Source organism: Ambystoma mexicanum, chromosome 3p (genome assembly GCF_040938575.1).
Source record: "Ambystoma mexicanum isolate Mex_15411 chromosome 3p, UKY_AmexF1_1, whole genome shotgun sequence".
Lineage (NCBI taxonomy): Eukaryota > Metazoa > Chordata > Amphibia > Caudata > Ambystomatidae > Ambystoma > Ambystoma mexicanum.
In genome coordinates this window covers 300,099,976-300,114,605 of record NC_090925.1, presented here as the reverse complement: position 1 = coordinate 300,114,605, position 14,630 = coordinate 300,099,976, and the positions used below count along the sequence as shown (strand labels likewise).

Here is a 14,630-nt window from a genome sequence, read left to right as displayed (position 1 = left end):
CCAGGTGTATACATTTGGCATCCATCAAGCAGAAACTCACAAACACATGGGCACCCCATGTCTGCCTGTTTTAATGTCCCTGGACACTTGACAGTGGGGGGCTGTGACCGCTCTTGTAGAATGTTCTGAACAATTTGACATGCTTCCATTTAAAAGGGGCAACTGACAGTCTTGGTGACTCCCATTCTCGGAAACAGTGAGTGGCCAAATGCTTAAAGGATCCTGTAAGAATTGCTTGGCAGCGCGAGCTTGTCTCCGTTGTCCTGTGGGCAGCGGGGATGAACACACAAAGGCCACTTACCAAAAAGGTAAGTCATTGGGCTGCACCAGATACAAACGCACAGACTGAAAATCATATCCTATAACGTGCTGTCGAGGAACATAAGGAACACGGCTGGTAAAATAATGAAGGTACTTGTGGTATGCGTCTATGGCAAAATATTTATTTCTGTGAAGTCTGCATACTTGTCAGTCAAAAGACATAGTGACTGCGAGAATGGACCGCGTCTATCACCATGCGGGCATAGTTACTCTGCTTTAGACAGCAGCAGGCTTCTAGAAGGATTCATGTGGGATGTTTTACCAGAAAATGTACATTTTGCACCAATGGAATTTAACATGAAATGGTGCAATGCGCACAGAGTGTCCCGGGCCACATGGAAGCCTCTGGGTTCTGGTGAGTAGTGCCCATAGCACACCTACCTTGCCACCCCTTACTTGTGATTGCGCTCTAATCCCCTGCACCCCTTCCTTATTCCTGTGGCTATTCCTTCCACTTCCTGTTCTCACACTGACTCTGGGGAAAGTGGTGACGGTCATGTGGCTGAAAGGGCCATTCCAGCATGGTGTATGCCTCGCTATCACCACTCACAGGGACGTGACCATCTGCTGACAGTCAAGTGCTGGAAATGGAAAAAATCTGGTGGGGGATCCCACAAGGTCCGGGGTGGCGGCGGTGTCCGAAGTGGTGGGGTTTAGAGGGGGCAGAGTTTAAAACAGCTCAATTTATTTTTTAGTGTTTTTACAGCACTAATGTGTACTTTCATTTACATTCTTTACATAGTATACTTTAGTCTTCAAACCCAAAAACTTGGCAGATGTGATGCTCAGATGTAATTTATTGGTCAAAATAGACTCCATTTTAAATACTCAGTGTCCAAACTGTACATTGTCTTGTGGGGCAACCACACAAATATTGCACTAGCCAGTATGGAGATAATGTTGTTACTTCTGACCAAATTGCAGCAATAGTTTACAGTAGAGACCAAACTCTTTTTTTGTCATTGTCATCCGGTTTGTTCTCCCATGCGCGGCAAGCTGTGTGGTCTGCTCTACGGGGACCCTGAAGTAGCCATTTTTTAACATACTTTTCTGGACTGAAGTCAGCCAGGGCCAGCCATTACGGTGCACAATCAATACATGCTTCTCTCTTACAATGTCTAGTGAGTTTCTAAGGGGTGTGAGTGTATTGTTCATGTGACTGAACATACGTTCACATTCTGCAGTGGATATGGCTATGGTGTCCAGTGTTTTCAGGAGTTGAAGCATGTCTTCTGGCACATGCTTTCTACCATTGTCCTTAAATTCCCGCTAGCCACTCACTGTTTCTCTAGCAGGTAGCTGAAACCTTTTGCAAAGTGCCTGCACTTCATCTTCCCCATACAATATGTCATAATCATTTGACCAGTACCTAGAGTAAATCACTTGGCATGCCGATATCCATTTTTGAAACTCTGAAGCCATTGCTTCCCTGAAGTGCCTGGAACATGCGAGAAGGCTGTAGTAAGGACTCTATTTTGCATGGCATTTGCCAGACTTTGGAAAAAATGCTGTCTATTGATTTCATCGTCAACCTTTCTCCCCCCATGCAAAGTAACCCCTTGAAAAGTTAGAGTACTGGCAGATTCTGTGGCAAGCTTGGTGAATTTGGCTAGACTGCCTCCTGCCATGACCCCAAAATCTTTAATTTGGCAGCAAATTAAAATATGGGCCCCTGGTAGAGTGACAGAGTTCGCTTGCAATTTTGGAGACAGCTCGGGCAGTTCACATAGAGCATTCCTCATCAGGCCCAGGCTCTTAACAAAGTCCACAGCAGGCAGCCTTTCCAGAAGTCCTCTATATTTTGCCCTTTCAGGACCTCCACGATTTGGGTCTACAGCTGCTGACTGGAAGTGAACTGCAAGAGCTGGATAGAGGTCCCAAACAGCTTTTACAGAGTGGCAACTAGATGCCACCCATCTAGTATCAAGAACCCTACCTATTGCACAGAAAATCAGTGGCAATCGATCCGCACACGTGTGCAATTCCCTTCGATTTCTGGGTGAGCAGTGGTAAAGGGCATCAAGACCACCAATAAAAGACTTAAAGTTGTTTGTGCCAAATACTTCTTTCAAGGCATCCCCCAGAGCCAGCTCTAGCTGGTGTTTTCAGCAATGCCATCAAGTAGACCTGGATAGTTATCTGGTTTCCTCAGTTGTGCTGCAACCCCTGACACATGTCGCATCATTGCAGAAGCACTATCGGCGGTGAATGAGACTAGGTTCTTTTTTAATGAACTCCTGTGGGAAATACTTTAGGAGGCAAGACTGTAGTTTTCTTGTGATAGCCTCAGCATTTGTTTTTTCTAATTCCAGCAGCTCCCAAAAAATTGATGTGGGCTCACCTCCAAATGCTAGTCTAATACAAACTGAAAGCACTGATAGGTGACTCACGGTTGTACATACGTCGATCAAAATGGCAAATTTCAGGTCTTCCTCAACAACGTACTTGGTAAGTTTAATTTCCATTTCATTACTAATGAAGTCACATATATCTGCACAACTTTTCCTGCTCTACAAAACTCTGCCCATTGATAACCCATTTGCAATCTGCAAATCCACAAGAATGGCAAATCTGTGAATGGCCAGTCTTGTTTGCTTACCATATATGCAGGCCGAAAAATGCGACTTGTTACTTCCTCTTGGAAAGAATGTTGTTTCTCTATGTTTTTTTCAAACTCACCATCTTTTGCTCGCAGAACAACATTTTCTGCATCCTGGTGGCTATTGCTATCGTTGTGCTAGTATATATCTTCTTTTGAAGGGCAGTTTGCTGGCCTGTTTTTATTGTGGAAGCCGTGCAAACAAGGGACTGAATCCATTCCTTGGATACTCTTATTACTCCAGTGTGTAATACACCATGGTGTCTAACTATAGCACACACACTGCATCCCAACTTCCCCTTCTTAATTACAAGCCACTGATGCTCTGCCTTAAAATATGCAGCTTGCTCTTCTGTCCAGCCAATTGGTAGCTCGGATTCAAGTTCAAAGTGACATATGGAAATTCTACCATCACTGCCTCTGGAGGAATCATCCTCCCCACCATAGGTGAGGACACTGACAATGTTTTCTTCACTGTCTGCAAATACCTTAGGATCCGTCAAAGAAGCTTGACGGGCAGCAGCTAGGCCAATACAGAATTTCTTGTTGGATGTAGATTCTGAAGCTGCATTTTCTGATGCACAATTTGACTCTTCGTGTTTCCGTTTAGGGAAAAATTCAAAGAGAGATGGTTGCCTTTGCATTCCTCTGGGGTACTTAATACAGCTTTCCAGGCTCTAAAGGTGCTCCACCCAACAGACGCTTCAGGCCAACTGGCTGCACTGCCTATACATCACAGAACCTAATAAGCGGGACCAAAAATAGAAATATTTTACTACATGTACTACAGTACTGCATGTTTTACTGGTAGAGGACAGGAGAGGGCATGCAAGTACACACCCCACATCACAATTTCAATTGCCCAAAAAGTATGCTTATCAACAGTGAAGGCCACACACCGTTTAATGTCTATCCTGCCATCACTCTGTGGGTCAGCCAGGCATGCCTACATATTCCGAATTCCGGGGAGGGCTAGAGAACCATACACTCAATGGTGTTTCACCACTGTTGAGTGCTACAGAGAGGAAAGGAAGGCACAGATAAGAATTATTTTGACTATCCGAAGAAATAGCCTTTAGACAAGTGCTGCTCACCACAAAACTCAATGAGCTTTTAAATTGTTATTTTATATAATACTGGACATCAAGTTTTTTTAAAATTTTTTTTATTTCATCCAGTCAGACTGCTTGGAAAACATTATTTGTATTGGCAGAACTTAAAACAACCATCAATCAGTGGTCAACGTGTACAAAAATAAGTAGTGGAACTATGTTCCCTACTTGCCTGCACCGCTCCGCACAAACCCCATTGCCACCCCCACCCCCTCCCACACACAATACAAACCCCAAAACACATGTGCCTGCTGTTTGGGGAAAAGTTCAGTGGAGTGAAACTCTCAACTTCTTCCTAAACTTTAACTTCTTCCTACACTTTTATTTTAACACAAAACCAGTCTGGAGTGGTTTCTTTTTTAAATAAAAGCATTAACAGGTGTCAGAGGAAGAGGATCTGAACCACCAAAACAAGCATGCATAAAGAGGGTGACCCTTGGCTTGTCCCCACATGCAATGGTCTATGTGCTGCTAGACACGCACGCTGGTACATTTAAAAACATGTACAGCATTAATTAAAGATTGCACTAGAATTTTTAGAAGCGATAATATGGCGTCAGGGTTAAGAGGCTCCTGTCGCCTCCACCATGCCCCTGGCTATATACAATATGCATATAAAAGTAGCACATGGGCGAACTGAACAAAGTCGATGCATTCTCTCAAAGTTTGCTGGTTAGGTAATAATCAATGAAAAACAATTCATTTAGCTAGCTCCACTTTTCAAATCTGTCCGGTGGGACAAACTCAAGCTTGCTCCATTTTAACCATTGAACCAAATCTTATGGACAGCATACTGTGAGCAAAAAAACAGTTGCTCCTGACCAGATCACTCACAGGCAAGGGTGCAGAACGTGCCCTGCTCTGCTTTAACAGCAGTCCTGAAACTATCAAATAATGCCCTTAACAACTAAGTACTGTCCTCTCTGCCCTGTGTGAGCACTGTGCACAAAGAGTAATCTGCTCTGTGTGCATTGTTCTCGCACAGGGCAGATTAGATCTGCTGGGCCCACAAAGGTGCTCTGAGCAGCCCGGCCCCCACCTTCGCGGGCCCGGCAGTGTAGTCTGCGTGGATGCAGTGCCTGCATGAGGCAAGCAAAGCAACTTACCAGTGGTGACAGTGACGGCGTCAGCGAGGTCAGGCTCCAGAATCCAGACGATGCGGGATGTATTAACCCACTCATTCGAGCCCTGCAACAGTACTGTGCATTGCTGGCAGCAGAAACATCAGAATGACCACTGGAAAGCATGCTGCTCGCTCAAAACCATCCAAATAAATGCGCAGTAAAAATCTGAAAGATAGGCTGCCATCCACTTTTGCCTATATTAGTGAGCACAGGAGACCACTGCCAAAAACCACCATTGGGCTACCCACACAGTAGCCTGAAACCACTTGGAAAAAGCAAAGCTGATTGCCAAAAGCAACACAGAGCTGTGGGAATCCGTTTCCTGATTGTCAAAAATTTGCTAAAATCATGGCTCAAAAATCACCAAAAAAGATCCAACCTTCTTGTTGGGTGTTCCACATTATTCTACTGCAAGAATCCACATCAATACAATGTCAGCAAGAATCATATGCTATCAAGCTAAATCCCCTTTTAAAGATAGACAGCTGTCAAAAATGGGTTCAATACCGGTACTCACCACTACCAGAAGCCGGCGTTTTAAAACAATTCTTTGTAAAAATGAACAACTGAACCCAAACTATGCCAAATAAATACTAGCTATCAGAAGCCTAAGGGGTAGAGACAATGTAAAACTATATTCTGAAATGACTGGAAGGAAACAATTGTTTAATGTATGTATTAAAAATGTGGGTTATAGTGTAAGAAAAGAAAAATTGTAGACATTGGTTGCAGAGTTAAGAAGTTTCCCACAATGGGAACCATTCACACCTTATCCCTAGACAAAGGAGGCATCCCCTGCCCCAAGCCAAGAGATTGACAAGTTGGTGTGAAAAGTAACTGGGGAGTGGCAGCCTGGACTGATGCTCTGCTGCCTGGAAACAAGACAATGGATTCTTTCAGCTGAATAGAATATGCTGATTTGGGTGTGCCTGGTCAACAGCTGCTCTAGCAGGAAGGCAGGCCATTTGACCATCTGACTCACCAAGCTTCTGGGGGGCGGACCAGATTGGGAGGTAGATTTAACATTGCAACAAATATATGTTTAAGGAAAATGGTTCTAGAACGTTGTACCAAGTTGACAAAAATGTCAAACTTTGAGACGGTTAATATGAAAAATTCACTCACAATTCAAGACTAAGCTGGACGCCTGGTGATGTTCTGGGATCAAACTCTGGGATTTATTAATATTGTAGATACAGTGTTTATGCTAGAAACATAAGAACTTGAAGTTATACGCCCAGATAGGATCTGCATGCATGTGTCAAATTTGGTGCAGAAACAATATTCGGAAATTCACCAAAAATGAAAATAAGTTGTCATTTCTGAACCCAAGCTCATAGGAACATGGGGCTTGAACAGAGACCTGCCTTAATTCATCTGTGAGGTATACATGTATTCTCAACAACTTGTGTATCTGGGAAATATGTGTTTGGGAAACATTGATTTTCTAAGTAAAAGCAAAGGGGAGTTTCTTCACTAGATTGTAAAACACTGCATCACTCTGACTTATTCTGACACGCCAATCCTTTCTCCAGTCAGGTCACAAGGAATCCTCTAATCTATTAAATCCTTAGGGGGATGGGCATGTAAAATCAGCCTTCCCACCCACTTTGGAAACACATAAAAAGAGACTGCTTAGGACAGGCAAGGACACTCACTTTTCCACTTCAACCGATTCTTGGCGCAGCACCCTGCCGGAAGAATCCAGTCCAGATAATATCCAGACATAAACTCCAGATAGATCTAGAGACTACAACTCTAGAACCAAACTCCAGAATCCAGAACTTTGAAGCAAAGGCCTAATTCACAAGCTGAATCCTTCTCAGCAGGCCTCAGAACTTTAGCAACCTGATTCTCACATTCAACAGCCGGGCTGAGCTGTTCTATTCTAGCCAAGAACCCTGTGCTAGGACCGAGGTCCAGACCCAGAAAGCAGCGCTGTATCCAGAATCCGTCAGACCCCGACCAGAGGCCGTGCTGTGAGCAGAACCAGTGCCTGAGACCGTCCGGTGGCAAGTCCAAACCTGACCAGATCAGTGACGAGGCCCATTTCCATTCCCTTCCAAAACTAGGAGTGAGTATCTAGTCTAGAACTGTACAGAACCAATCTCTCAGTTTAAAGTGATCCTCTTCCATTAATTTCAACCTATCCAGAACTGCATTATAGAATCCTGTGTTCATCCTGCTGATTTCCAAATCTGTAAAGCGCCATCTGTCATTATGAAATCTTTAATTTATTTCTGAAAATCTACCTTTACAAAATCATCCATAACAATTCATTATAGTTTTTCCATAATCGCGAGTAACGCATGCGGAAAAGTGTAGCGAATTGCAATGTAGCTCAATTTCACCACATGTTAAAATAGCTGCTTCTTGCTTTCAACTGCTGAGATTCGTTTTCAACCTGGTAATCACTCATGAATCATTGCTAGTATTGACCTGAACTAATCCAAAGTAACTCTCACTTATCATGAATATCCCTTAGTGAATTAAAAGCATTTTAGTATATTTTCCCATCCTTTGCAATTATATTCAAAAGTATTTTAACCTGTGTTTTAAAATCATACCTGTTTTCTCTAATCTTGCTGGGGGGAACTGGAATTGAACTACATTATTCATTGTATTCTTGAAACCTGTGGACCCTCCTTCCCATCTCTTCATACTGCATAGTGGGGGAGTGAGTAGTCACAGGGGAAAAAGTGACCATATTATCTTTTGATTGAAATCATATCAAGTCTATTCCTGTGTTGCATTCTTTCCCGTTATTGCATTTCCTTGAATCACATAAGTATTCTCTGCTACAGTATCTTCCATATTCATACTCCTAAGTGCTTAAAGAGAGTGTTAATTTTGTAATATTACCCATTGTTGATTACCGTCCATATTCATAAGTGTGCTATTCAAATATTATTTTATTCATAAAAGTGTGATATATATATTGTTTAATTATTCAAATAAACCTTTTAATTTGCAAAACAAACCTGCTTCTTGGCTCAGTGAGGTCGGTGAGCTCCATAGAGAGGGGCGTTATATAAGGGTTCATCATCCAGATTTAAGAACTTTGACATAAAAATATACAAATAAGGTCTTCCATTGGGCATCCCAGACTAGGCATTGACTTAGTTGGAGTGCTGCATTGAAGTCACTTACAACGACCAGATCCAGCAGCAGGTCCAGCACCAGATCCAGCAGCAGACTCACTCGGCAGATCCAGCAGCAGACTCCAGATGACAACGTGGTGCTCTTCAAGATGGCGTGGACTTGGACTAAGAGCAGGCCAGCCATCCTTAAGAAGGCCTGCTGTCCTGCTGTCCTGCTATTGTGTACACGTAGGGGCAGAGCCAGAAGAGCGCTCATTTTTTCCCTCAAGCAAATTGGCACAGCGCAGAGCAAGGGTTTAGTGCTTGGGGCGGCTGACTCTGGCTGGATCCCGACATCCGGCTTCACATGCGGTGCCGGATTTTGGATCCGGCGAGAGCCGGCCCAATGACCAGCCCTGGCTAACACTGCTTTTTAGAAAATGATGAAAGCCCTCGCATTCAATAATGCTCATATAGGAATATCTTCCCAGTATCTCCACTCTGCACTAGATAAGCAGAGGGGGCAAAGTGGAGGCCCCTCTTACGGCCAGAGGTCAGAGTCTGATGTTTGGTAGTAATGCCCAATGATGACAGCTCCTCCCCTGTCCAATACTCTTTGCAGTAGGACCAAGGGGCTGTGCTGGAAGTGGTGTCACACAAGGGCTCTGCTGCTCCCCAGAAATCAGCATGAAGGGGTCACCAGTTGCAGAAAGTGAAAGTGGATGGCCAGGTCAGGAGCTTGCAACTCTGTGTTTAAAGGTGAGTAAGATGCTTAGGTTTGGCACTGGTTATCCCCCACTAGAGCAGGTCACAGCCAGACAAGTGAGGTTTTGTGGTCACTAGCGATGTATCAGAAGGACGAGATTCCCTGCTGGGGATGATATGCATGACCTGGACAGAACTAACCCCAAACGAGTGAAAAGATCACTTATGTCAGTCCGGACTGAAGGGGTGAGGACTAGTGCAGGTGGGAACACTCTCAGATGTACATCGATCTAGTGAAAATCCCTAGGGGAGCACCATTTCCAAGTATATCCTCAAATGAGGACCAGGAAAAGCAGACGGGGTCTGCTTCATGTTGATTATCAGAAATACCCCATCTGCCATTTAAGGGCCAGGCTCAGCAGCACTGGAGAGGATTGCTTGGGAGAATTGCTTGTTTTCACCCAGGAAATTCCATTCCAAAGTCTATTCACCCCCAGCTGGGGCACGCCACAGGGGCAGTCCTATGAAAATCAGAGATGCTCTTCGTCTCTGTTTTGTTAGACCAGTCCCGTAAACAGACTTGCCATTCAAATAGGAGGAGGTCAACTCCAAGAAGAGCAGGCTCCTCTCACAAACATGCAAGAGAGCAAAGGCTAGATCTGGTTTCTCCAAGATGGTTTTAGATTGCCTCATTAATAGCTGTGCATATGTTTGTATATATGGGATTTATATAGCAAAAACCTAGCTCTTCAAAAAAGTGGGAGACTACAAAGAGAGTCACCGCTTTAGAGCTGGTAAGAGAGGGAGAGGCGCTGGGGATGGGGGGGCGTTAAGGGGTGACTTTGTTTTCCTGAAGCGCATGATCTTCCATTGATTCATGAAGTGTGCCGATGCAGGGAATTTCGCCACCCTAGGCAAACTGTAAGTTTGGCGCCCCCTCTCCTCCTACTCCACTCCACTCAAGGTCCTAACGGTTCTCAACCAACAGTCTTCATTTTGCTACTGATTGCCGCAAACCCATTACCTCCACATAACACATTGCTTGCGTCTTCTGCTGCGGATGCATCCTATTGCACTTTCCTCACCCTCACACATACTCAGAGTTAGGTTCCAGAAGTCCAATTAAAGCTTCTGTGTTTCATAAATACAGGTTTATTAAACAGTCAATGATACTATAGTAACACCAAATGTAATGCTGAGCATGTGGATCTAATCCTTTCGGTAAATTATTTATAGGCAATACAGACAGTAGGAAAACGATTTTGGTAATGCATATTAGACACCTGTAAGCACATAAGCAGCACTACCTGGTACAAAACACTAAACGTATCCTAATACTTACTATGGTATATATAAATTCAGCAATAATTTGCAATATGTCTATTATTTTTAAAAGACCTAAAAAATGACCAAGGAACTGTCAGAATCCTTTACAGGCAAAGTTTCCAGGGTTGGCCGGCAAAGGCGACGCCAGCATGAAGCACAAGATCACACATCACTGTTTTCATGGAGTCTATCCTCCAAGGTAAATGTAAATGTAAAGGAGGAATAATGTTTCGGTGTCTGTGCTCAGTAGAACCAAGTCAGCTCCATAACTCTCTCATGTCAGATACAGTGACCCTGAGACCCACCACCTCATTTGCTTAGCATTCAGTGCGCCTGGGATTAGTCAGAACTATCAAGAGACTGGCATAATACCCACACTGTGACTTATAGCTGTTGCCACAGCATCTGAGGGGTCAACCACCCACAAGCCAAAATCACCCAAGACAATTATGTGGGAAAAATTCCCAAATGAGAGGCGTGACCACACTGAAAAGCCCTGTCATAATACCCCTGATTCCCAAGTGCTACGGTGAGATCCAGAGCCTAGTGCCTGGCTATGGAACGGCCAATTGGTTCATAGTGGCCTGGTAAACAGCTCAGAGGCAATGGGTGCCAAAATTAGACCAACAAACCACGACCCTCCAGAGTGCCACAACAGTACCATTCTTCACACCACATGCAAGGGCCAATACCCTTTATTGCATCCTTCGGACAGACCATGAAAGATAAAGGCGACAGGCACAAGGAGGTACACATTTAATATAAGATACAGGAAAGATGAAACTATAACACACTTAAACACTCCAGCAACAAGCATCTCATCACAACACTGGCAGAGTGGGAGCTGGCACCACGTTAATTATGGAGGGGGCCAACCCTGGCTAGTCTATTCCCAGGCGTGGTGCTCCCACTTTGAGGCACCAGCCTGCTGGTCTTTAATGGGCCACCTTATTTTGCATAGCGGCAGCATAAATGTATTAAAGGTAAGTGTGAGCAACAGTTATCCCTGATCCTGCCATTACACTATGAAACTGACAGTGGAAAAATCAGGATTGGATTTATAATGTAGTTGATGTAGACAGTTGATAAAGCACCACAGTGAATACTGTAATTGTGTAGCTCTCACTTCAGGTCTAGGCATGGACGGATGTGGACGGTGGTTCTGGATCTTGTGCTTGCAAACAGTGGCAGATCGAGGGGATTGGAAAATGGAGTGACATTCTCCATAGAAGACCCTCTGCACTGTTGCACCAAAGAGCAAAAACGATCAAGTTAGTTTAATTTCAGATTATTTAAGCCACAGGGTTTGCTTATTGGTGTGCCAATGGAGAAGGCATAGGCACTTTTCGTTTTTCCTTTTTTTCCTAGTAGGTGATCCTATACTCTGAAACTATTGCATTGGAGTACCGCTAGGAGGATGATGGGATGTGTTGAGGGACACAAAACATGTAGGTGCGGTTTGGTTATTAGTCCACCCATTGACTGCCAATGGCCATGCTAATCACCATGGACATTCCACCCCCTTCTGCCTCTACCCACTATAAGCATATTCACATTCTCCTGGGATCTTTTTGCACTAGTTTATCAAGAAGTAGTATTAACCTTTGGTTGAAATGTCTGTCAGGGTTATTTCAATGGAGTCTTCTTTGAATTAATGGCTTAATTGGATCTTTACATGCACTACTAGTGTAATAAAAATGTCTTAACCAAGCGTGCCATCAGCCACTTGATTTATATGCAGTGTGCATGTCATTCACTGAATTTTATTTAAAAGCAACCATTGCCAAAGCCAACACATGTGGACTGCCTATGGTATTAGAATAGACATTTACTAGGCACTACTGTTATATGCCCAGGTACTAGCATCATTTTACAACAGCTGCCAATAATTGCCAGTTAATACCATTACAGCAGTACCTGGCAAATACCTATGCCTATCCTACACAAAAGTCAAAACCTTTGGAATTGACAATCTTGTTAAGTGGTTGTAGTGTTTTTTTTTTTTTTTGGGATAAGTAGACACTTTCCATTTAGCAAATGCACTACTCACAAAGTCATTTAGGAATTGCTACCAAACAAATCACCAGGTGAACGAGGACTTGTGATCACTGCACACTCTATAAATCACCTCCAAATCACTGAGCATTGCAGTTCCCGACTCCGCATTTATGGAAGGTTCGGGTGGCTCCCGGAAGTTATTTATGTTTGTTTAAGTTTATTTAGATGTGTGACGCCCCATAGGCTAGTACACACCACTTCAAGGCCACAAATGCAAACAATCTCAAATGATAGCCCTTGGAGGTGTTGCTGAGCAGGTGTGGCTCTCCCCTAATACATGAATGAAGGGAGTGGAAAAGTGTGAGCTCTTTGACTTTAGCCAGACCTGCAGTGATTTCTTCACCTGGGTGGTCTTGCCAGTTCCTGTGTTCTGTGTATACTTACTCACTGTGGGCAATGCAAGGCAGGTACTTCTTAATTGCCCGGAGACAAGCATCCCTGAAAAGCCCACCAACAAACCTTGTGAATAAGCATTTATCCTTCAAAGTCAAAAAGCCTTACTAATCTGCATTCTCAGCCAGACTTTTACCTTCTCATTTATGTAAAATGTGTGATGTTTACTTGGCCGGACTAGCAATGCTGCCGTTGTTGTTTTGCCAATGGTCACATATATGATGGACTGTGATCCCTGCTCTGCAGAGGATTTGAATATATCTGGTTATGGATCAGCATTGGTCAACACAGTTTTAAGGCGCTTCATGAGGACCCGGATCCTGGACACCATGGGGCGGTGGTCCACTGCACCCAAAATGCCTAAAATGCAATCATATCAGAGAAGCCAACACAAGTAGAGGGGTCAAGAGCGGTATCAACAGCAACATGGACAAGGGTATTACACAGAGATGCGAGCAAGGGGCGGGCTGTCTCACCTGATTAATCTGCTCCTTCTGCCAAGGCAGTAGCAAGAAACTCTTCTTGTTCAGCAGCTGACTGCACCCCTTGCTCCACAATGTCCCTTTGAATATCATGTGATGCCTGGTACTTACCTCTAACAATGCACAGAAGACAGACAGAGCAGAGGGGCACGTGCGGAGTTCATTTCCTAATGTGTAGGTGCCAGCCATCGCTGCCACGCCCAGGATGCCAGTGCCATTCATGACACAGGCCTTACCCAACCCTAACCTTCACGGCCCTGCCTGGTCTCTGACTCTGCTCTTGCTGCCAGCCTGCAGACACTGTACAGTGGACAGGGTCGGTGCTATCACAGGAAAGGCAAGGCAGCACATTAAACATATTGTGAGTTCAAGCAGCATTTTGCTGCTCTAATATTTTGCACATATAGGCAAGCGCCTAACCTTGACTACTGATAGCACCGGCCCGAGTGTGGGAAAGTTGGGAACAGGCTAATGTCAGATGTTTGTTGGTGTGTTATTTCAGATGCCCGGTGCATAGGAGGAGGAAGACAGGTTTCTGCATCTATCCTTCCTGCATCTCTTGGTTTCAAGCCTGGCAATGTTGGGGCTTCTAATACTGTAGAGATATTCAGTCATGTAACATGGAGCTTTGTTTGTCATTGCCTTGCATGTAATACACACAACAAGAAAAAGGAAGCTGGACCACAAATTATTCTAACATCGGCCTGCCCAAAGTGCCATCAAAAACAAAAAACAAAAAATTAAAGGCAGGTCTTGATATATACACCAAATTAATAATTCTCAAGAAAGATTTTTTGAAACAGAAGTATGTTTAATTATATATGATACGGATTGGCTTTAAAACGTAGAAAAAGCATGTTAAAAGTAGAAAACAGACATTGAGTGCCCATACATTTCCGATGAAAATTGCACAACACACAAACTTGTACCCAATCCCGCAGGACCAAAGTTAGCAGAGCCAGACAGAAAAGTCTCCACCAGCAAAGTGTCAACAAAATACTGTACACCAACTAGACAAAACAACTGTGAATAATACAAAATAAAGGGAATAATTCAGAGAATTTAGTGCACAAGTGGCGCACTGGCTGGCGCACAGTGTGCGCGTGCGAATCTCTGCGCCAGCCGTGTGCGCTAAAATCCATTTCCGCGCACAGCGTATTCATGGATTTTAGCCACCAAAACCAGCCGTGGCGCACAGTAGCACGCCAGTTACGCCCCCAAGAACGCAGCTCGTGCAGGGAAAAGCCATCAAAATCCCCAACCCAGCGCAAAGGGCTGCGCTAACCCTGTACCAGCACGGCGAGTGGGGTACGTGTATTACTGGGGTTCGCGTGAAGTTTCACACGCGATTTCAGCAGGGTATGTGTATTTCGGGGTTGCGCGGGAAGTTTCACACGCGATAGGCCCTGTGCGAGGGCGGTACGTGTATT

General features: G+C 44.2%; 1 protein-coding gene across 1 annotated transcript in view; it reads left to right on the top strand.

Annotated features, from left to right (window-relative positions):
- Window positions 1-14,630, top strand: part of OPRL1 (opioid related nociceptin receptor 1) — a 433,120-nt gene that overhangs the window by 137,966 nt on the left and 280,524 nt on the right. The window lies entirely within an intron of this gene.